Genomic DNA, 24,728 nt, shown 5'->3' with positions numbered 1-24,728 from the left:
CTCTGTCCACTTGTGTCAATTACTATAGTGAAATAGGGAAATACTTTCAATGTTGACAAAAGCAGTTCATTGAATTTGCAGCTTTCGGGGTTTGCCAAGCTTTCTGCTGTTTGGTGTCTATTGGATTGCAAGCTAGATTTGAGAAACTGCAGCTGATAATATCGAGACCTGCTAAAGGGGGTGAGTTGTTGGGTATGAAATTGGCTACGTGTTCCCCACTGAAAGCCTCCTGGCGTACTTCTCATCCTGGTGTCAGACTGCGGATTAGGAAAGCCAACTTGCGTGGAACTATACTGGAGTGGCACTTAAAGAGGTACTAGCAGAGGATGGTTTCGATCCATCGACCTCTGGGTTATGGGCCCAGCACGCTTCCGCTGCGCCACTCTGCTCTCCCTTACTGCAGTCTTGCTGTTGGCTCCAGGGCTCTCATTGCAGAAATACATGTGGAAAAATAGCCATCAGCCTCTGTCCACTTGTGTCAATTACTATAGTGAAATAGGGAAATACTTTCAATGTTGACAAAAGCAGTTCATTGAATTTGCAGCTTTCGGGGTTTGCCAAGCTTTCTGCTGTTTGGTGTCTATTGGATTGCAAGCTAGATTTGAGAAACTGCAGCTGATAATATCGAGACCTGCTAAAGGGGGTGAGTTGTTGGGTATGAAATTGGCTACGTGTTCCCCACTGAAAGCCTCCTGGCGTACTTCTCATCCTGGTGTCAGACTGCGGATTAGGAAAGCCAACTTGCGTGGAACTATACTGGAGTGGCACTTAAAGAGGTACTAGCAGAGGATGGTTTCGATCCATCGACCTCTGGGTTATGGGCCCAGCACGCTTACGCTGCGCCACTCTGCTTTTTCTCACCCCAGATGGGACTCGAACCCACAATCCCTGGCTTAGGAGGCCAGTGCCTTATCCATTAGGCCACTGGGGCCAGTCTGCTGCTAGTCGTCAGCCTCAACTCCACTAGTGTCAAATACTATAGTGAAATAGAGAAATAGTTTCAAGTTTGACAAAAGCAGTTCATTGAATTTTCAGCTTTCTGGGTTGGCCTAGCAGAGGATGGTTTCGATCCATCGACCTCTGGGTTATGGGCCCAGCACGCTTCCGCTGCGCCACTCTGCTCTCCCTTACTGCAGTCTTGCTGTTGGCTCCAGGGCTCTCATTGCAGAAATACATTGTGGAAAAATAGCCATCAGCCTCTGTCCACTTGTGTCAATTACTATAGTGAAATAGGGAAATACTTTCAATGTTGACAAAAGCAGTTCATTGAATTTGCAGCTTTCGGGGTTTGCCAAGCTTTCTGCTGTTTGGTGTCTATTGGATTGCAAGCTAGATTTGAGAAACTGCAGCTGATAATATCGAGACCTGCTAATTGGCTACGTGTTCCCCATTGAAAGCCTCCTGGCGTACTTCTCATCCTGGTGTCAGACTGCGGATTAGGAAAGCCAACTTGCGTGGAACTATACTGGAGTGGCACTTAAAGAGGTACTAGCAGAGGATGGTTTCGATCCATCGACCTCTGGGTTATGGGCCCAGCACGCTTCCGCTGCGCCACTCTGCTTTTTCTCACCCCAGATGGGACTCGAACCCACAATCCCTGGCTTAGGAGGCCAGTGGCTTATCCATTAGGCCACTGGGGCCAGTCTGCTGCTAGCCGTCAGCCTCAACTCCACTAGTGTCAAATACTATAGTGAAATAGAGAAATAGTTTCAAGTTTGACAAAAGCAGTTCATTGAATTTTCTGGGTTGGCCTAGCAGAGGATGGTTTCGATCCATCGACCTCTGGGTTATGGGCCCAGCACGCTTCCGCTGCGCCACTCTGCTCTCCCTTACTGCAGTCTTGCTGTTGGCTCCAGGGCTCTCAATGCAGAAATACATTGTGGAAAAATAGCCATCAGCCTCCGCTCCACTTGTGTCAATTACTATAGTGAAATAGGGAAATACTTTCAATGTTGACAAAAGCAGTTCATTGAGTTTGCAGCTTTCGGGGTTTGCCAAGCTTTCTGCTGTTTGGTGTCTATTGGATTGCAAGCTAGATTTGAGAAACTGCAGCTGATAATATCGAGACCTGCTAAAGGGGGTGAGTTGTTGGGTATGAAATTGGCTACGTGTTCCCCACTGAAAGCCTCCTGGCGTACTTCTCATCCTGGTGTCAGACTGCAGATTAGGAAAGCCAACTTGCGTGGAACTATACTGGAGTGGCACTTAAAGAGGTACTAGCAGAGGATGGTTTCGATCCATCGACCTCTGGGTTATGGGCCCAGCACGCTTCCGCTGCCCCACTCTGCTTTTTCTCACCCCAGATGGGACTCGAACCCACAATCTCTGGCTTAGGAGGCCAGTGCCTTATCCATTAGGCCACTGGGGCCAGTCTGCTGCTAGCCGTCAGCCTCAACTCCACTAGTGTCAAATACTATAGTGAACTAGAGAAATAGTTTCAAGTTTGACAAAAGCTGTTCATTGAATTTTCAGCTTTCTGGGTTGGCCTAGCAGAGGATGGTTTCGATCCATCGACCTCTGGGTTATGGCCCAGCACGCTTCCGCTGCGCCACTCTGCTCTCCCTTACTGCAGTCTTGCTGTTGGCTCCAGGGCTCTCATTGCAGAAATACATTGTGGAAAAATAGCCATCAGCCTCCGCTCCACTTGTGTCAATTACTATAGTGAAATAGGGAAATACTTTCAATGTTGACAAAAGCAGTTCATTGAATTTGCAGCTTTCGGGGTTTGCCAAGCTTTCTGCTGTTTGGTGTCTATTGGATTGCAAGCTAGATTTGAGAAACTGCAGCTGATAATATCGAGACCTGCTAAAGGGGGTGAGTTGTTGGGTATGAAATTGGCTACGTGTTCCCCACTGAAAGCCTCCTGGCGTACTTCTCATCCTGGTGTCAGACTGCGGATTAGGAAAGCCAACTTGCGTGGAACTATACTGGAGTGGCACTTAAAGAGGTACTAGCAGAGGATGGTTTCGATCCATCGACCTCTGGGTTATGGGCCCAGCACGCTTCCGCTGCACCACTCTGCTTTTTCTCACCTCAGATGGGACTCGAACCCACAATCCCTGGCTTAGGAGGCCAGTGCCTTATCCATTAGGCCACTGGGGCCAGTCTGCTGCTAGCCGTCAGACTCAACTCCACTAGTGTCAAATACTATAGTGAACTAGAGAAATAGTTTCAAGTTTGACAAAAGCAGTTCATTGAATTTTCAGCTTTCTGGGTTGGCCTAGCAGAGGATGGTTTCGATCCATCGACCTCTGGGTTATGGGCCCAGCACGCTTCCGCTGCGCCACTCTGCTCTCCCTTACTGCAGTCTTGCTGTTGGCTCCAGGGCTCTCATTGCAGAAATACATTGTGGAAAAATAGCCATCAGCCTCCGCTCCACTTGTGTCAATTACTATAGTGAAATAGGGAAATACTTTCAATGTTGACAAAAGCAGTTCATTGAATTTGCAACTTTCGGGGTTTGCCAAGCTTTCTGCTGTTTGGTGTCTATTGGATTGCAAGCTAGATTTGAGGAACTGCAGCTGAAAATATCGAGACCTGCTAAAGGGGGTGAGTTGTTGGGTATGAAATTGGCTACGTGTTCCCCACTGAAAGCCTCCTGGCGTACTTCTCATCCTGGTGTCAGACTGCGGATTAGGAAAGCCATCTTGCGTGGAACTATACTGGAGTGGCACTTAAAGAGGTACTAGCAGAGGATGGTTTCGATCCATCGACCTCTGGGTTATGGGCCCAGCACGCTTCCGCTGCGCCACTCTGCTTTTTCTCACCCCAGATGGGACTCGAACCCACAATCCCTGGCTTAGGAGGCCAGTGCCTTATCCATTAGGCCACTGGGGCCAGTCTGCTGCTAGCCGTCAGACTCAACTCCACTAGTGTCAAATACTATAGTGAACTAGAGAAATAGTTTCAAGTTTGACAAAAGCAGTTCATTGAATTTTCAGCTTTCTGGGTTGGCCTAGCAGAGGATGGTTTCGATCCATCGACCTCTGGGTTATGGCCCAGCACGCTTCCGCTGCGCCACTCTGCTCTCCCTTACTGCAGTCTTGCTGTTGGCTCCAGGGCTCTCATTGCAGAAATACATTGTGGAAAAATAGCCATCAGCCTCTGTCCACTTGTGTCAATTACTATAGTGAAATAGGGAAATACTTTCAATGTTGACAAAAGCAGTTCATTGCATTTGCAGCTTTCAGGTTTTGCCTAGCAGAGGACGGTTTCAATCCATCCGACCTCTGGGTTATGGGCCCAGCACGCTTCCGCTGCGCCACTCTGCTCTTCCTCCTTGCAGTGTTTCTGTTGGCTCCAGGGCTCTCATTGCAGAAATACATCCTGGAAAAATAGCCATCAGCCTCCACTCCACTTGTGTCAATTACTATAGTGAAATAGGGAAATACTTTCAATGTTGACAAAAGCAGTTCATTGCATTTGCGGCTTTCGCCTAGCAGAGGATGGTTTCAATCCATCGACCTCTGGGTTATGGGCGCAGCATGCTTCCGCTGCGCCACTCTGCTCTTCCTCCCTGCAGTGTTGCTTTTGGCTCCAGGGCTCTCATTGCAGAAATACATCCTGGAAAAATAGCCATCAGCCTCCACTCCACTTGTGTCAATTACTATAGTGAAATAGGGAAATACTTTCAATGTTGACAAAAGCAGTTCATTGAATTTGCAGCTTTCGTGGTTTGCCAAGCTTTCTGCTGTTTGGTGTCTATTGGATTGCAAGCTAGATATGAAAAACTGCATCAGATAATTTTGAGACCTGCTAAAGAGGTTGAGTTGTTGGGTATGAAATTGGCTACGTGTTCCCCACTGAAAGCCTCCTGGCGTTCTTCTCATCCTGGTGTCAGACTGCAGATTAGGAAAGCCAACTTGTGTGGAACTGTACTGGAGTGGCACTTAAAGAGGTACTAGCAGAGGATGGTTTCGATCCATCGACCTCTGGGTTATGGGCCCAGCACGCTTCCGCTGCGCCACTCTGCTTTTTCTCACCCCAGATGGGACTCGAACCCACAATCCCTGGCTTAGGAGGCCCAGCTGCCGACTGCAAGGCCAGCTAAATGTTTCAGCTTCAGTCAATCACGTCTGCAGATTCTAAAACAATTGGAGCCAATCACGTTCGCACAGTCTAAAACATTTCACCAATCACGGCAGAAATCATGGAGAGCGACGTCAGGCAGCATGTCAGAAATGCTGGAGGGCCGACGTCAGGCGACGTCACTTAGTTTACGCTCACGCTGGACCTGGGGGGGCGGGTAAATCAAAATCAAACCTGTGGATACCTCAAATAGCCAGACCAGATGTGACCGTAAATCAAACAACCTGACGCTAACGCTGTATCAAGTTGTTGAGCTATACGAGGAAATTTGTCGACATGGTGAGTATTTACACATTTACTACACTGCTGTATGAGTTCATTGTTTTGTGTTTAACTAGCTTTCTACCTTTAAAACGCTATATTTTATCTGACTAAAATGTCGCTATCTTTTAGATATGTTGCTTTTGGCGACATAGATGCATACAAATTTGTTTTAAATGCATGAAAATAACATAAATTGTATAACTGCAGATCGGATAACTTTAATTATTGAAGTCATTTCACCTTTGGTTTAGCTAGCTTTTTACCTAAGCTGCTTTCTCTGTTATCTGACAATTTCGCTCCTGCCTTTGGTCTGCTAATGTAATCTGTTAGTGCTGTACGATATAACTTTAAGTATTGAAGTATTGAAGTAATTTCACCCGTTGTTGTCATATCGATTTATTTAGCTATATAGCTACATTACAAACACTCTGTTATCTGTACTGGAATTTCGCTCGTTCTCATCAAAGAACGTTTGCTATATTAAGGGGGCTTTTACATGGGCTATGAATGAATGAGAACGAAATGTTTTGACTGTGAATCAGAGTATTTTATACACAATCGTTTAAATTCAGATGTATAAACGAAATATTGAGAGGTTGGTACAGGTAATGGCAGGAAGGGGAGACAGTGGTGAGGAGGGGGGTTCACCTGTGTGGTGAATAGGGCTATTACAATTACAAGGATTTATTCTTCATGAATTTATGTTATTGTCATGCATTAAAAACAATGTGCAATTACTATGTCACCAAAGGAAAAATCTGTGAAGTCACACAAGGCAATGTCAGACTCAGAATGGATGGTCCGCCTCAGGAAGTTTGCCAGCACTGGATCCTGGCCTGCCGGGGCGGGGAACAGGCCGGCACCAAGGCAGAAGAAGATGTACGAGCTGTATCAAAGGGTATGAGTATATACATGGCACAGTATAATGTATTAATTGTTATTAACCATGTATTAAATACAATAAAAGGCAATCTTCCCACAAGGTAATCCAAATGTAATAAGCAAATCAGTTACATCATATCTCTGTGACTACACAAATGAAAATGAATAACTCAATCAAATGTATAACTTTTATTTCTAGATTGAAAAATGTCCGATGCAGACACAAGGACAGAGGTCTTTGCTTGGTCTAGTGCTTGGTCTAGTGCTTGGTCGTGTGTTTGTGGATTCCACACTCAGAAGGTAACACTGGTCAACTCAAGACTCAAATAGTGTGTGTGTCTCTGTGTATATCAGTTTGCAAACTAATTTGTCTCTACAGCCAACTGGAGCAGTCCAAGGCACTGCAGGGCAGCAGACGGCAGCAGCAGCCCAGCAAAGTCCTGTCCAAAGGGCCGGACCGCAGCATCCAGTGCCTGGAGCAGCTCAACTGACTGGAGCAGTGGGTCTTGTCCAAGGCACTGCAGGGCAGCAGACGGCAGCAGCAGCCCAGCAAAGTCCTGTCCAAAGGGCCGGACCGCAGCGTCCAGTGCCTGGAGCAGCTCAACTGACTGGAGCAGTGGGTCTTGTCCAAGGCACTGCAGGGCAGCAGACGGCAGCAGCAGCCCAGCAAAGTCCTGTCCAAAGGGCCGGACCGCAGGGTCCAACAGCAGGGTCCAGTGCTGTGGTCGGTGGGCCAAAAGCACCCATCCCCGCATTTGTTAATGGTATTTGGCCAGTTATTGACCCTCATAAATTGACCATAAATATTTTACATTTTGTTCACTGAATGATAATTTGTCAATATAGTTATCTCATAACACAGCCGTTTGCTTTGTTGCTTTTCAGTTGACCAAGTCAAGATTTGGTGGTGCTCATGTTTCTGCGGCCAAGCCAAATCTAAGCCTTGCCAGAAAAGCAACCCAGGTAAATAGATTGGCCCAGATTGAATAGCAACTGTTTAAATTGAGAACCCATACATGATGTAGTGTATTGTATTCATTGTTATGTATGCTCTTGCTTTACAGAGCCAAGTCACCGTCCCCACCCAAGGCAGTACCACTTCTCCAGCCAGCACTGCTGTCTCAGTGAGTAATGATTCAAATACAGTTGAAGTATTTGTATTTCTACACACAAAGATTATTAAAGAGTATTCAATCAGTTATAAACGGCAACTGTTTGTGCTGAACTCCTGGTCTGTTTCAGAGTGTAAGTGTGAAGTGGGGAGGGGGTCCGTGGTTCAGGGTGTGTAGTGGGGAGGGGGTCTGGGGTCAGGTTCAGGATATGGGGAGGGCAAGTGCGGGGAGGGGGGGGTCTGGGGTCAGGTCTGCCTTTGTATGGAAGGTGCGAAAGACTAGAGGTGTGAAAGACTGCAGACAGGCTGACATCGTTAATGAACATGCTGCCTTTGGTGCAAAGAAGCTTTAGAAGCACATCATGTAAATGTGATACATTCTTGTGAAATCAATCTCTTAAAATTCTTCTTGACAGGCTCCAGTTCCTCAGACAGATGCTCAAGCTTCAGCTCTCAGTCCCATAGCAGTGTGTGCCACTGTGTCTGTAAGTCATTAAGCATTTAATTTACTTAATGTAATACTACGTAGAGCATCAGCAGTGTCTTTCACCAGTATAGTATGTCTTAAACATTGTTTACATTGTTTACAAAGACTGCGGACTCTGGGACTGAGACAGCTCATCCTCTTCCTCGTTTGTGGTCAGAGGCCTCCCACCTGAAGACCACAAATGGATTGTGAAGAAGCCTATTTAAGGTGGGGCCCAAAGGAAAACTAGAGCTGCAAGACAACCTGCAGCTCTGGTACAATCCACCACAGCCAAAGCAATCTGTACCACCAGGCTCCTGTTCCAGACCGCTTTTTTCGCTCACACCCTTCTTGTCTGGATGCCCTACAAATTGTGGAAGGTAAAGTTGGTCTGTCCCAACCCTGCCTGTGGGCATCACCAACTCACAGGAGCGGGCCTGAGCAAGAGGGCGCGGCGGGTCCTGGACGTGGACAGGATCTACTTGATGGTGACAGAGGCTCTAATCTGCACCAAATGCAAATGTACCCATCTGTCCTCAAGCCAGGCTGTCCTTATGCAACTGGACTTGGCTCACAGAGCACAATTCCGCATTATTCTCACCAAAAAGTGAGTAATGTTTCTTGTCTTTCTTGCCTTGTCAAATAGAAATATGTAAAGCATTCTAACTAATATATCTGTTTATGACCAAGGTGTGCATGTGACATCCGAGTGATCCGGCTGCTACGAGAGAGAGGCCAGGGTAACAGCCCAACACGCGTTTTAAAACAGCTGAGGGAGAACCACACAGAGGAGTGGCTTCACCGTGTAGCGAGGTTCACCACTGAATGTGCGGACTTCCTCCAGCGTCCAAGACTGTTGCCCGTCGCATTCCCTAAGCCTCCAGAGCCTGCTGTGGTGCCGAGCTGTAAGTGGCTCCTGTCTGTTTACAGCCAGGAGATTTTGACAAGGCTGGAGGACATCCAGGCCCGATTGACATCGACCCATGGCACCATTCTAAAAATGGATTCAACAAAAAAGGTTAGGGGACCATAATTTCTTTAAAAGGCTACTGAAATGAACTACTGCCTGTATTTCAGAATTTCTGAATTATGCTCACAGTGGGCCTATACATTTTATGTGTTTCAGATCACCAAAAAGCTAGCCGGAACAGCCAAGGGCACAGGACTCTGGCTCACCTCTGTGGGAAATGAGTATGGTCAGATACTCATGAGTGTGATGACCGCTCAGGAGGGAGCTGGCCTTGACTTCATGGCAGCAGGCCTGGTGAGGAGATACCAGCAGGCTGGTGTGGCTTCCCCTGTTGCTTTATATGTGGACTGTGGCTGCCTGTATTGAGGCAGGGGAGACCAAGCTGAAGGCCAGATTCAGCGGGGTGGCCAGACCTTATTGTAAGGCTGGATATCTGGCACTACATGCGCCGAATAGCCCCTGGGATGCACAACAGATGCTGCATCAATTGTTCCCCTATTTTTATGTCACGCCTATCAGCGTGCAATATTTGAGTGGGATGCAGCTGATTTAGCTCTGTTGCGCAAAGCAAAAACCCTGCAGCTTCAATCCCATGGCAGGGTCTACAGCGACATCAATAAGCATCTGACCAGGGAGGAGCTGACTCTCCATTGCCGGCGGAGGACCCGTGGTGAGGAGACCACCACTCGGATGCTGGAGGAGCTGCTGCAGATGCTCATGGGGACCACAGGCAGGGACGCCCTTGGAGTTCCCTTGCTTGATAGGGAGAGGATGGAGCACATCTGGAGGGTCCAGAGAAGGCATGTCAAGTGCATCCAAGACCCCGCAGGTGTTGCTCTATACACCAAAACAAGGGAGCTTACAAAGGGAGGTTTGCAGATACCCGTGTACAGATGTGCCAGAGGCTCTACATCTCTAGAGTCATTCCATCTCCATCTGAACCGCTTCATACCAGGTTTGTGTCTGTCACAAGTAGGCTCATGTGTATCATTTGTACAGTGCACGAATATTTCATAATTTATTATATAATGTTTTTTACAGGGACAAGTGCCAACAGTCTGAACTTTCAGATATATCTCCTGGAAGGACTGCATAGGTGGAACCAGGACCGTGCGGGAGCGGCCCTGGCTACTGGACCATCACCTTTGTGCAGCTACTCTGGTGAACTGCTTCACTGTGTGAACAGGAATTATCTGAAGCTGTACGGCAGTAAGCTGGTACCAGAGTTCAGTCCACCCTCACGTTACACTGGTAAGCTTTTATTAATACATTGGTAATTGAACTCGTTTTACAATATTTTATTAACTGTTTATTAAAGTTCCTCACCTGGTATTGATTAAACCCCTAAATCCACTTGATCTCTATTGTTTCAGGAGAGCTCATAGGGATGCAGTACCTGTTCAGGCAGACTGGTCAGGCTTTACAGGACATGCACCCTGATTCGGAGGAGACTGCGCAATTGATTGAGGAGCACCATGTGGAGGACAACGTGGAGGAAGACGAGGGCTTTGCTGACCTCACAGACGACCCCACAGTGCTGGACCCGGAGGTCCTTCAGGCTCCAGCCTCTCATACTCCTGGTCCTCCAACGGTTACATCTGGTCTTGCCAGTCTGGCCTTCTGCATCTCCAGCCTGGCACTCACCACATCTCCTGTGGCTCCTGGGACATCCACTGTGGGTTACACCACGGCTCCCAGCAGGTCCACCCTGACTCCCGGCACATCCACCCTCACCCCGGCTCCCGACACATCCACTCTGGCTCCCAGCACATCCACTCTGGCTCCCAGCACCTCCACCCTCACCCTGGCTCCCGGCACATCCACTCTGGCTCCCAGCACCTCCACCCTCACCCTGGCTCCCAGCACATCCACTCTGGCTCCCAGCACCTCCACCCTCTGGTGTCTCTTGAGAGGACCTTTTCCAGTAAAGGCCTTTCCACACTGTGAACATGGATATGGCTTTTCACCAGTGTGTATTCGTTGATGAATTGCAAGAGCGGAAGGTGCAGCAAAGGTTTTGAAACACTGGGAGCATTCATGTTTTTTCTTCCGTGTGTTGAATTGCTGATGTCTGATGACTTTCTTTCTTCTTTCCCCTGTACTCCTTTTGCTAGAATAGATCCTTTGAACATCTCCTATTACATAGAAAATATTTTTACAATATTATCCTGGATTCTCGATCCTCAATATTCTCAATTTGTTAGATTAACACAACAGCACTGAAAAAGAAAATGTTTTTGACTGACTGGCTATTTGCTAAAATAGTATGACACATAGTATGATCACTTGGAAGACAAAATGATAGCCGGCATTTTAAATGTCGTGATTTTCCTAAAACAATTGCCTGTCATTTCTTCAGTCATGATATTTATTGATAATTTCAAAAGATGCCTTTTCGCACACTAATAACAATATATGTCAATTATGTAACACAAGAGGAATAAATGACAGGCACATTTTTTAACATGCCTATGTGACTTAAACAATTTGAATGTGAAGATGGTTCCCTAAGCTAGAGACAGATAGTTATAAAGCTACAATAGGTAGAAACCCTTCAGGTGCCAGTGCAGCTTCATATTAACATGATGTCATATTCACTTCATATTTACTATCATATTTTTCAAGTTTTTCATGATACAAACTAATGTGCAACTTACTTGTAGGAGTAGAGTCACCTTGACCATACTCTCTCAAATCGGAGTTTTCTTCCTGTTTAATTTCCAATGGTGAATACTCTTCTTCTTTGTGGGTCAAGGTTGGTGATGTGTTTATTTCAGTCTTACAGTCAAGTTCCAGTTCAGGCTTTTCTTCCACTTTCTGAATTCCAGACAGATACTCTCGCCTAGGTCATCAAATTCTTCTTCTTTGATTTCCTCCTTCACTGACATGAGAAGTTTTGATGGTTCAGTAGATCCTGACATTTCAGACTTCAGTTCTGTTTTTCAGAAATCCTTTCCTTCAATGCAAGGCTAATATAGTGAACATGTGCAAACAAAGAACTACAGTGTAGTTGGAAACTTACACTTCAGTTCTGTTTGGCAAAGGAAATCCTGTCTTACATTCCTTCAATGTAAGGATGATGCAGTTAAACAAAGAACTACAGTATAGTTGTATTGTTGTTGAATTACACACATACAGTATCCATCCGGAGCATCCCAGTGTCTACCTTACAAAGGTGAGTTCAGTATCCATCCAGAGCATCCCAGTGTCTACCATACAAAGGTGAGTTCAGTATCCATCCAGAGCATCCCAGTGTCTACCTTACAAATGTGAGTTCAGACTCCCCTATGTGGTGTTTACATAGGGCTTCTTCTGTCTGACCCATTAGCTTCCTGGATTCAAGCCTAACCAATCAGCAGCAAGGGCTGGGAAAGGGATTATGGGAAGGAATTCCATGTCTATGAACACCGTTTGCACCTCTGATGGTCCTGACATGACCATAGCTCAACCTGCTGAAACTACACAAAGGGGTATAGTAGGCGGGTGGGGTGGGGTGGATGTGTGAACTGAGAGGTGATGGGTAGAAAAGACTAGGGGGAGTGGGGTGGTAAAAGCCTTTATTTTTGGCAGCAATCCCACTTAAAACACAGGAACAGACTCAAACCTACATAGAGATTTACCAACAAACATTCTAAATTCAAATATGCAGGTGGCATCATAAGAATAAATGGGTGCCTACTTTTCAAACAGAGGCAGACATGTTCTGTTCATCAATGATTCATGGACTTTTGAAGTTACCAAACTATAGAAAACAGATATCAAATGAATGGATGTCTACACTTCAAAAACAAACCGACACACAGGGGCAATATGTATGGGATTAGAACGCACCTTCAGTTTATAGACCTTTACATGAGGGACACTCATACATGTGGTGTCTTCCTTTCCTGCAGAACAGTCTAGACTATCCAGATCTTTAATCATTTTATATGATAATACATATCATACTTTTTTTTATTTAAGTCCATATATGAAGTGGGGCAAAGATTGTACCTTATGACATTGTATCTCATCTCAAAAAACTGGCAGGAAAGATATCTTGTCATCATTGTGTAGGAGAGAACTGTGGTGGTGGAATACTTCATGAGTTAGTGATTAGAAAAAATGTGAGCTCAGTGCCTAACATAAATAATTTTTGTATTAATTCTTAATTGTTTTATTCACTGAAGTCTCCTCACTGAATCAATGGATGAAAAATGTTAAACTGAGCTGAGCTGAGCTGAGGTGACCAGAGGTGACCTGTGTGCACAGTTGACCACAACTTTTAAAACAAGCCATTAATAAACTGTCTATGTTTCACCCAATGTCAGCATAAATTCACCTATCTGGCTGGTTATGAAAGATTTTCTCAAACCGAACGGAGCCCTGTAAAATGTATGGTTGAAAACATGGCATTGATCAAAATCTATAATATTTCAGCTGATGTCAGCAATAAGTTTACATATCTAGCTGCTTATGAAAGTTTTTCACAAACCATTTGCTCACATTGTGCCTAACATTACGACCCACTCTATGGACACTTATCCGCTATATTTTGCTTAAGTAAATGAAGGGACAACCAACACTGTGGATTATTTACATTCCAGCTGACTTTCTGTTGTGTATGGATACATTAAAAGTGACAAGGAATGTCTGAAATGTAGCATAGCTAGTTGGCTTAATCACTTCCAGCTGAGAGCCATTTAGACACTACAGCACAGGTCAGTTATGAACTTTACCATTCAAAATGAAAGTCACATACATTTTTATCAACAGATAGCCCCTAAACAGTTATGTAGCAAATGACAGCTTTGCCAAGCTACTAGCATGTTGAACCACTTTGTGTGGATTCCAATTTTTCCCTATTTTTACCATTGGAGCAGACACACACACAGACACAAACACACTTACACAGGAATACACACAGACACACACATACTCATGTACACACACATTGTTCCTGACTAGTAAAAGTAATCTCCAGGCTGTTCTTTGTATATCTGAACTCCTCCACCCAGCTGGTCATTGGTAAAAATATTTTTTTCATACAAAGCTGCAGTACTTAGACAATGTGGCACCCCAAGCCACTCCTTAACCACCTTATTCATGACTCTCTCAAATTTCTCCACTCTGAAATGGCAACTTCATATACAGTCAAAGACCACCTTAGGCATGGTAAAAGCCCAAACTGTGAGCCCCTCAATTTCAGTTTACCAGGCAAGACGGTGTTATCAATAGTGCTGATCGCCTAAACACCTTCTCAGGTGTGGACAATCAAGCAACTTATGCCTATTTACCACCCAAAGGCTGTTGCACTGCCACTGCAAAACCAGTGGGGGTGCAGAGGGGCCTAACAACGCTCACAAGTGATCAGTGTTTCCTTGATGCTCCCTAAAAGCTGGGTCGGAATTTGCACAGAAAGAGTATTTTCATTATTTTTAGTTTTTCAGGCTGGATGATTTGTTAGAGTGCAGTGTGTCTCTTTTCTTGTGTACTGCACTGGTGGGGTCTTTCTCTAGTATGTATTTTCTGATGTACCTTGAGACTAGATATTCTATTAAAGGCCTTCCTATACTGAAGACACTGATAAGGCTTTTCCGCTGTATGCGTGATCTGATGAGTGGTTAGATGTGACCTACTCTAGCATGTATTTTCTGATGTGTCTGGAGATTGCCTTTGGTATTAAAGCACTTCCTACACTAAGAACACAGATGTTTCTTTTCCCCTGTATGGATCTTCGGGTGTGATTGAGATGAGATGTGTCATGAGATGTGGATGGTAAGCGCTTTGTTACTCCCTGAACCATTCTCATCTACACTGATATGGCTCTGTATGGATCTTCTGGTGTGATTTGAGATGACCCAAATATGTAATAGTATGTAACTTGATAAGAGGATTAGAACTATATTTTCCCCAGTTAACATTTTCAGTCTGTGTGGAACTCCTTAAAAAAAACACATGAAAATGAGGTGCAGTGAAAACTCTACCAGGTAAAGCATGAATGGGTCTCTCTCTCTCTCGGCATGTGTGTGTTTGTGTGTTTGTGTGTTTGTGAGTTTGCGCAAGTGTGCATGGAGGGGAGAGGGGTTTCAAACAGTGAAATAGTATTTATGCTTGTAATAACATTCCTACCTCAAACAACAGGTTTTAAATGGCTAGGAGCCCTTACACCACAACCTCGTGTTATTTAGTTTCACACCGGAGTTAATGAATGAATGCTTTCGGTACACGGATGAGGTCAATACATGGGTTTGTTTTATAAAATTAGATAAAATACTATTATATGGTTATATAAAAGTTTGCTAACTGGTGTCTTTTGGTGATATTGTTGACAATGTCTTTCTTCGATGACTTTTCCTACAGTTTTTTTCATTTTGACAGGGTGTTCAGTCTCAGACCACTGAGCTACATAGTTCTACAAGATGATACCAAAAGTAGTTGTGTCACAGAGTACCGTGCCAATAGGGATTGTGGATCATTTGTGTTTTACTATATTTTATTAATTTCTAGCAAAAGCATTTGTGTAATTTATAAGTTTTTAAGACAATCTATACAAGCTATCCTAGAAAACAAAAAAACAACAAAAACAGCAATAACAATATTATTATTGCTTATCAGCTCATTTCAGCCATTCTAGAATGTTATTGAAATGAAAATGAGTTATCATGAATAATCCTGCACTAATGTCTCAGAGCAGAAAACATCATTAAAGAAAATGTGCTGACTTATATATTCTACTCCATCCAAAACAGCAAGAAACCTCGGGGTCATTATTGATGACCAACTGACCTTCACGGCCCACATCGCCTCTGTCTCCAGGTCGTGCCGCTTTGCGCTATACAACATCCGCAAAATCAGGCCGTACCTAACCCAGTATGCCACCCAGCTGCTGGTGCAAACCTTGGTGAGCTCCCGCCTTGACTACTGCAACGCCCTCCTAACGGGCCTGCCGGCTTGCGTGGTGAAACCACTACAGATGTGTTACGTGCCAGCTCACGACACGAAACAAGAAGGGGAGGCCACGCAGAATTTAGGATGTTTATAGTAATAATAATATATTTATTAATGATTTTACAAGTTTATATAGTTATCTAATAATTATAGCAAACGTGTGGTGAAGATCAGTGTTGTGAAGAGAAACAAAAGATGTACTGTAAAGTCAATTAACTGGTAATATAAACAAACGACGATAATCCAAAGACAACGACAACGACAATGACAATGACAATCCCAAATCCAATTCACTATCCAAATCCAACGATAACCAAAATCCAACGACCAATCCAACGCTCTCCCGACTTCCATCTGAGCAGGGCTTTTGTAGCCCAACCAATCATGGGTTACACCTGGTTCCAATTCACCTGTTGTAAAGACAGATAGCGAACAGGCATGCAAATATCATGGGGCGGGGCCTAGACCCGCCAGGGTCGTAACAATGATCCAGAACGCGGCGGCGCGTCTGGTGTTCAACCAACCGAAAAGGGCACACGTCACCCCGCTACTCATCGAGCTCCACTGGCTGCCAGTAGCTGCTCGCATTAAGTTCAAGTCACTTATGCTTGCCTACAGAGTGCTTACTGGTTCTGCTCCCACCTACCTAAATGCTCTTGTAAGGGCAAATGTTACACCCAGGACGCTGCGCTCGTCTAGTGAGCGTCGTTTGGCACTGCCGTCCGTGCAAGCACGGCAATCCAGACTATTTTCATTTGTAGTTCCACGTTGGTGGAACGAACTGCCTAGTACTACCAGAGCAGGGGCGTCCCTCTCTACCTTCAAGAAGCTTTTGAAGACCCAACTCTTCAGAGAGCACCTCCCCTCCTAACTGGCACCTTGACTAGCGCTTAACTTGCACTTCAGCAGTTACATTCCTGCACTTCTTTTTCCTCTTTTCTAGGTTGTTGTTTTTCTAATTCTCATGTAAAGTAGTATTTATTGTTACACCATGCTTTTTTATTGCTCTTAGCTTGACTGTTCTCTCCCTTGTACGTCGCTTTGGACAAAAGCGTCTGCTAAATGACTAAATGTAAATGTAAATGTAAATGTACTCACTCAAATGACCCTTCAATATACATGAATTAGTGAATTCATGAACTAATATGGAAGGTTTAACTTCTGCACAATGTATACGGTAAATAATAAAAGTTGCAATGTTGGGAGGAAATGCAGTAAAATGCTGATTTTGTGGAATCGTACGAAACTGGGGCTGACGTGTGACCTGATGGACAGTGAGTGCTGAGCTCCTTCTAAATCTCTTCCCACTTGTATCACACTGATACGGCAAGTCTCGTTGTGGATTCTCTGGTGTCTCTTCAGATGACATGTTTGATTATATGCTCATATCAGCCATACTAGAATGTTATTCAGTTATCATGAGTAATCCTGTAATATTATTTCAAGAAAACTGAGCAGAAAACATGACTAAAGAAAATGTGCTGACTTTGCGATATTCTACTCACTCAAATGACCCATCAAGATGTTACTTTGTGTGCAATTAAAGTTGCAATATCAGGGGGAATGCAGTAAATTGCTGATTCTACGGAATCGTACGAAACTGGAACTGATGTGTGACCTAATCTCTCTCTGTGGATGGTAAGTTCTCTGCTACTCCTGAAACCCTTCCCACATGTAGTACACTGATATGGCTTTTCACCAGTATGGATCATCTGGTGTTTCTTGAGATTAGACATATGGCTGAATGTCTTTCCACACTGAGGACACTGATATGACTTTTCCCCAGTATGTACCCTCTGGTGTCTCCTGAGATGACACATTTGTTTAAAGGTGTTTCCACACTGAGGACACTGATATGGCTTTCCCCCAGTATGTGTCAGCTGGTGGATGGTAAGTGATTCATTACTCCTGAAACCTTTCCCACATGTAGTACACTGATATGGCTTTTCCCCAGTGTGGATCCTCAGGTGTCTCTTGAGATCACCCGTCCGAATAAAGGTCATTCCACACTGAGGACAATGATTTAGCTTATCCCCAGTATGGATCATCTGGTGTGTCTTGAGATTAGACATTTGGCTGAAAGTTTTTCCACACTGAGAACATTGATGGGGCTTTTCTCCTGTGTGTGTTCGTTGATGTTACAAGTTACAAGTTACAAGTTACAAGTCTTTTATTGTCAGATGCACAGAATGACACAGGGTCAGACTGGGCACTGAAATTCTTAGGACAAGGCACCACACAACAACCTACCATAGCATAACATAGCAAACATAATATAACATAACATAATATGGGGAATGCAGTAAATTGCTGATTCTACGGAATCGTAAGAAACTGGAACGTACACATACACTCTGTACAAGTACTCTGAACATAATTTACATGTAATAACATATAATAACATTACTAAATATACAAGATAAATATACAATACAATATGCTAAAACATATACCAACCTATACATATAATACTAACATATATACATATAACCAGGGCTGTAGTGGAGGGTAAACGCACGTAAACGCCGTTTACGCACCTCTGGAATTTTGGAAATAGCGTTTACGCACCTCTAAATAGCGTTTACGCACCTCTAAGTGGCGTTTACGCACCTCAAAGTTCCCTGCGCCTTGTATTCTGCCGTTGGAATAATCTGAAATAAATTTGGTGTCATTTTAAATCACCTAAAACTAAATTTCATATTGTTGAACATATAAACACCGTAATCTGAATAATTTTCATCTGCGCTGTATTATGGTCTGTGGCCCTCCAATCAGTGCCTTGCGGCTGTGGCGGCGACACCAATCAGGATCCAGGAAGTATGTAAACACATACACGTTGTGGATTAGCCTGCCTGACTACCCGTTCGGAATGAATTCATTAGCCATGGATATCAGGCGATTTTTGAAGAGACCATCAAGTGCTTTCACTCACACAGATGCCCGCAAAGTAAGACTGAAGAAGATCAATTCACATTTTAAAACGTTGTTTTGGTTCGAACAACATCGTATTAAGACAGGGACAAACACTTACGCATATCGCTGCAGATAAGGCTATTTCATTGAAAATTGTAGATATATTCTTTGCAAGCCAGTTAGACATAGCTAAGTGAAATGTTTTAGCTATAGAATCTTCGCGGTCAAGGTCAAATATAAGTGTAGAAGAAGAGCAACAGCAGAACAAGCATAAACCCGACCAGTGGGCTCTCGCACGCTCCCTTCATTGAGGCAGAGGTACTGTTTGCCTCCCCTTCGAGGCTTGTTGTCAGATCAGCAAGACTAAATTGATTCTACGCATGCGCTCAACCCAGTTTGTGAGGGATTGCGCAATCTGAGATGAGGCACAGCTCGTCGCTGCCTAACCGTCTCGCTGTCTCCTATCTGTTTGAACAGGACGTGCGCAAATTCAGCGATTTTAATTAAAATATTAATATTTATTTGATCGTTTTTTACTTTCATGATGACAGGTGAGGCTCTGCCTCCACTGACCGCATGTCCTATATGGCCTATATGCTTAATCAATACGTTATTTGAAGGCATGAAAGGTGTAGAGTAGCCTGTAAGCGAAATACACTGGAAACATAGATTATTTGAAAACAAGTCAGTTCTCAATGTGAAAAAAACATGCCTGTTCAATCCAACACAGTATGTGAAGTCCTGGCTGGTGAAGCACAGGAGAGCCAAGAACCCCAGAACACGCCCCTGCAAGGCAGGTTTCTCCACAGGGGAAGTGTTTAATTGCAGCATGGTTTCTTTTTATATTTTATATTTTTATATTAAACTTTTCAGGTGTATCACCCTGGGCCTGTTTCCAGAGGTCCTAGAGAGGTCCTTTCTTTTGTCTCCCCCACCACCCCCTTCATTTTTGTGAGGCCTACACATACTTTTCTTTACTGTGTTCTTGAAATTTAATAAACTACAAACTCATCTATTCACTGTCATTGATTTAATGTGACTTTAACTGATATCATAATGGAATATAGCCAGGACAGAGTCGCGACGCTTTGTGTTGCGTTGCTTCGCGTCGTGTTGCATCGCGTCGTGTTGCATTGTGTCGTGTTGCATCGCGTCGAGGTCTGTCTGATCCCAAAATTCATAGTTTACCCACCTCATATAACATATAATACACATATAGTAACATATAACAAACTAAACTACAGACAAATGGGAGTAGCAGGTAGTGCAATAATTCTGATAAATATGTATTTGTCGTGTAAGAGACAGTATGTAAGTGTAAGTACAAGCAGTGATTTGAAAGTGACAGTGTATGTAAGTGACGAGTAGGGATGGGTATCGTTTGGTTTTTATCCGATACCGGTACATAACCGATACTTTTAAAACGATACCGGTGCCTAAACGGTGCCGGAACCGATACTTTTTTTTTTAAGCGCAAAGCGACGATTGACAACATTAAAGAAAGGCTTTTTTTATTGTCAAGGCAATTTTTTTTCTTCAAATTGAACAATACATTAACTGTTTAAAGTATATTATAAATATAAATACATACAAAACACTTGGCTTCCAACTACAGCTTCAAACTTTTTAACTTCAAACTATGAACATTATATTAACTGTAAACAACAGTTTATAGTATACTTAAATAAATATAAATAAATACAAAAAACAGCTTCAAACTTCTTTTGCAAAAATATGAGCATATTTGCCTTTGGAGTCAAAAATGTATTATTTTGTTTGCATTTATTTCATGAAATTTCACCATTTTATGATTTGTTTATACCTATCTTTTCTATCTTGTTCATAGTTAATCTTGTTACTTGAACACACTGAGTACGAGAAAATGTGTACTGCCCCTTTAAGAGACTACCGTTGGTAGTTTATCTGTCATCTCCGTTTATTTTTCAGTCTTCAGTTGCTGATCTGCCGTTGACTCTTGCCTTCTCTCCCCTCTTTTCACGCAATTATTTTGTTGCATTTGCTGCACGTCGCGATGTTTGAATCTTTTTGTGCGAAATACAGCCACACTTTTGACCGTTTACCTTTCGGTATTTTCTCTGTTAAAAGGTTGATGGCTAGTTCTGTTTGTGCTTGTTTGCTCTTCACTGTCATAAGACTGTTGCTATGAAAACACCAATGAGCGTGAGCGACACAGGACAAAGTTTACATTGGAAGCTGGGGCAGTTTTACATGTGCCCCATGGAATCTGCCTAGCGACCGTGTTCAATTGGCTCAGGCACCGAAATGAAGCACCGAAATCTGCGTTGCATTTCGGTCCGGGTAGGTACCGGTTGTATTGGAACCGGTTCCATATTGGTACCGGTTCTCGGTACCCAACCCTAGTGACGAGTGCAAAAGTGTCGATAGTGTGTCAATGTCCAGTTAGCAGCCTGATGGCTCTCGGGAAAAAACTGTTCTCCAGTCTGTGTGTGCGAGACCGGATACTACGGTACCGCCTTCCAGAAGGCAGCAGGGTGAAAAGTCTGAAGGCGGGATGATAGCAGTCCTTTAGGATCCTGCCAGTTTTCCTGAGGCTTCGTGTACGGTATGTGTCCTGCAGGGCTGGGAGCTCCTTACCGATGATGAACTCCGCAGTCCTGACCACACTACGTAGGGCCTTGCGGTCCTTGGCTGTGCAGCTCCCATACCACACTGTGATGTACCCAGTCAGGATGCTTTCTATTGTGCATCTGTAGAAATTGGTGAGGATGACTGAATCCATGCCAAACTTCTTCAGTCTCCTCAGGAAGAAGAGGCGCTTCCGGGCCCGCTTTGACCACCTTTTCTGTGTGAGCAGACCAGGTGAGGTCGTTACTGATGTTGACCCCTAGGAACCTGAAGCAGCTGACCATTTCCACTGCAGAACCGTTGATATGCAGGGGTGCGTGCTCCTCCACCTGCCGTCTCCTAAAGTCCACAATCATCTCTTTTGTCTTGCTGATGTTGAGAGAGAGAGGCTATTATCCTGACACCATGTAGTCAGGGTAGCAACCTCCTCTCTGTAGGCTGATTCATCCTTGCCAGTGATGAGGCCCACAATGGTTGTGTCATCAGCAAACTTGACAATGAGGTTGGAGCTGTGCGTAGCTACACAGTCATGTGTGAACAAGGAGAACAGGAGGGGGCTGAGCACACAGCCCTGGTGGGTGCCTGTGTTGGTGATTACTGTAGATGAGGTGCGGTCACCGATTCTCACTACCTGTGGCCTCCCCGTCAGGCAGTCGAAGACCCATTTGCATAGGGAGGTGCTTAGTCCCAGGTCTACGAGCTTCGAGACGAGTCTGATGGATTGCAAGAGCGGAAGCTACAGCAAAGGTTTTGAAACACTGGGAGCATTCATGTCTGTCCTTCCTTGTGTTCGATTGCTGATGTATGATGACTTCTCTCTACTTTCCTCTGTACTCCTTTTGCTTGAATGGATCCTTTGAACGTCTCCTATATTATTAAAAAATATTTGTTAAATAATATCCTCTTTCTCCTCTATTTGTAACACTGAAAACTATTTATTTTAGATTGACTGGCTATTTGCTAGAATAGTATATCACTTGGAAGTCCCTTAGGCTAAAAGTGATCACCCTGAGACTGCACTGTAAATGTAAGCAGGGATGCAGGCACATGAGTTACAGATCTGGAGACAAAATGATGACAGGCATTTTAAATGAAACAGACTGTAAATTATATCCTATCACGAAGGTCTTTCCATGGTATCTCTATTCTCCCAATAGATCTCACATTTAATTGAGTAAAGCAGAAGATAAAGCCAGGGGGTTTTAACTTGTTTTTTAAATCAACTTTGATTCAACCTTAAACAGTAAAAATGTCTGTTCCAATAACATGAAATATTTTTATATACATATATTTTTTTTTTAAATATCCCATCAGTTATCTGGCTGATGTTACATTCTACTCAATTTAACACATTCAATTATAATAGAAATTATTATTATTGACACAAGTTAGCATTCACAGATATTAACATGAGTTAATATTAACACACGCTAGCAGCTGCCAAATGTGAAGATGGTTCCCTAAGCTAGAGACAGATAGGAGTTAAAAATCTACCGTAGGCAGAAACCCTCTGGGTGCCCTTGAAGCTTCATAGTAACATGATTACATATTCACTGCATATTAACTATATTAATTATTATTAACTACACACATAAAAGTTACAGAGCTTGAGAAAAGATAACGGTAAGCACTTTCTCTCTTTCAAATGTAACAATAATATTATCCCTTGATTAAGGTAGCATGCATATTATGTCTACTCTCTGTACAGATCTCACGTTTCATTGAATAAAGTACAAATTAATTCCAGGTGGTGTAAATATAAATAACACTGCAATTAATATTTTTTTGTTTTGTTTCTCATGATACAAAATAATCTGCAACTTACTTGTAGGTCTAGAAGCAACGAGATCATATTTTAAACCAGATTCATCTTCCTGTTTAATATCCATCAGTGAAGACTTTTCTTCTTTGCAGGTCAAGGTTGGTGATCTTTTTGTTTCAGTCCAGGCACTTCCACTTTTTTACTTGCAGACAGATACTCTTGCAGGAAATGATGTGAAAGATGGTCAGCGGTCTTACATTTTCGCAGCAGTGAAAATAAAGAAATTACAGACCTGCGAACGTTGGGGGGGCCCATTCAAATCAACGGAACTTTTTTGAACATTCTGAAGAGCCGTATAATACGATACCCAGTAAAATATTTAAGCACATAACCTGCAAGGACTGTCATGCCTACTTGTTGAGTAATCCTCGACTGTTGGGCAAGATTCAATATCCTGAAAAATATGGACTGAAAAGTGTCTAGTGTAGGCATTTATTTTTCAGTATTTCAAAGTGAATGAGCTGTGAGAGCACAAGAACAGTGAGCGTCTAGCAGCGATTATCATATACATGTATAATGTATGTCAAACGGCGATTACGGCCAAACCAACGAGATTCTAAGTAATATGGAGACAAAACTTTTTTTGGTACTCCACGTAGATCATAAACCCTTGAATATAAAAACGACCCAGTGAAATCGGTTGAGAAATATAAACGCTATCTATAGTGCTTTTTATCCAGAAAAACTGCAGCTCCATCATTTACTTGCGTCTGTTTACAGACCAGTCATCACCTCGTCATCACGTTAGCACGTCGCAGCAACGGGCTGAGGCGGTCAATGGATCGTCTATGTATATATGTCTATGTGTAATGGGCAACTTCATTTTTTTATTTTAATATAATGTGGCCATATAAAGAAAATATCTCATCATTATTGCGTTAACATATGGACACACATTGGAAAGAAAGTTTTAACACTTGAGTTATCTTCTGAAAGTACATTAAAGAACCACTGAAACATAAGCACTGGACTAAATGCCACAGAAAGATTTTTCCTTTTTTTTTTTACATACCCTTTCCTTTTATTTTACTATTTAAAGATTCAATGGATACTGGCCACTATTGCTTAGGCCAATAGCCTATTGAGGCAGTATTGTTTCTGCACCTTAGTGTTCTTAAGGGTCAATAAATAAATGTCTGTGGACACATTTCGCCACCGCTGAAGTGTCCTCTTTTTCAAAAACCCAAATCTGGTCACCCTACGTATAATAAACCGTGATATATACCGTAACCGTGATATAAAATTACAAATACCGTGATAGAAGATTTTGGTCATATCGCCCACCCCTAAGTAGGCCCCACTACTTGTAAAGAAATTTAGCCCGCCTCTATTTCAAGTTGGCAAATCTCACTAACTTTTCCCTCACAACAGCCAGCATACAGTCAAGAAGTTCATTCTGGACTGTTTTGAATGTTCCCTTAAACACAGTCGCGCTCTCGAGATGCTCTTTCAGTGCACTGTCAAGTGAGGCAACGACGTCCATCAAGCCACGGAATATCCCTGGGTTATCCGAGTTCTCGCTCTCATCATGACCACGCAGGGCCAACTCAAATGCACCACAGAACTTCACACAGTCTATTATTCTTGAGAGAATGTGTCTGTTTTTCCTTACTTCTTCATTGTGTTTTCGAATGCCAATTCGGTACCCTTAGTCGAGCTGCTCTGCTATACTCAG

General features: G+C 43.5%; 4 non-coding genes across 4 annotated transcripts; all 4 read right to left on the bottom strand.

Moving 5' to 3' along the window:
* Positions 1-858: 858 nt before the first annotated feature.
* Positions 859-931, bottom strand: trnar-ccu. Its single transcript has one exon. It is a non-coding gene; the product is annotated as a tRNA-Arg (tRNA).
* A 1,364-nt stretch (positions 932-2,295) lies between these two features.
* Positions 2,296-2,368, bottom strand: trnar-ccu. The gene has a single exon. It is a non-coding gene; the product is annotated as a tRNA-Arg (tRNA).
* Positions 2,369-3,029: 661 nt separating this feature from the next.
* trnar-ccu lies at positions 3,030-3,102 on the bottom strand. The gene has a single exon. It is a non-coding gene; the product is annotated as a tRNA-Arg (tRNA).
* Positions 3,103-3,764: 662 nt separating this feature from the next.
* Positions 3,765-3,837, bottom strand: trnar-ccu. Its single transcript has one exon. It is a non-coding gene; the product is annotated as a tRNA-Arg (tRNA).
* Positions 3,838-24,728: the final 20,891 nt, after the last annotated feature.

Source organism: Clupea harengus, chromosome 13 (genome assembly GCF_900700415.2).
Source record: "Clupea harengus chromosome 13, Ch_v2.0.2, whole genome shotgun sequence".
Taxonomy (NCBI): domain Eukaryota; kingdom Metazoa; phylum Chordata; class Actinopteri; order Clupeiformes; family Clupeidae; genus Clupea; species Clupea harengus.
This window is presented reverse-complemented; position numbering and strand designations above follow the sequence as displayed.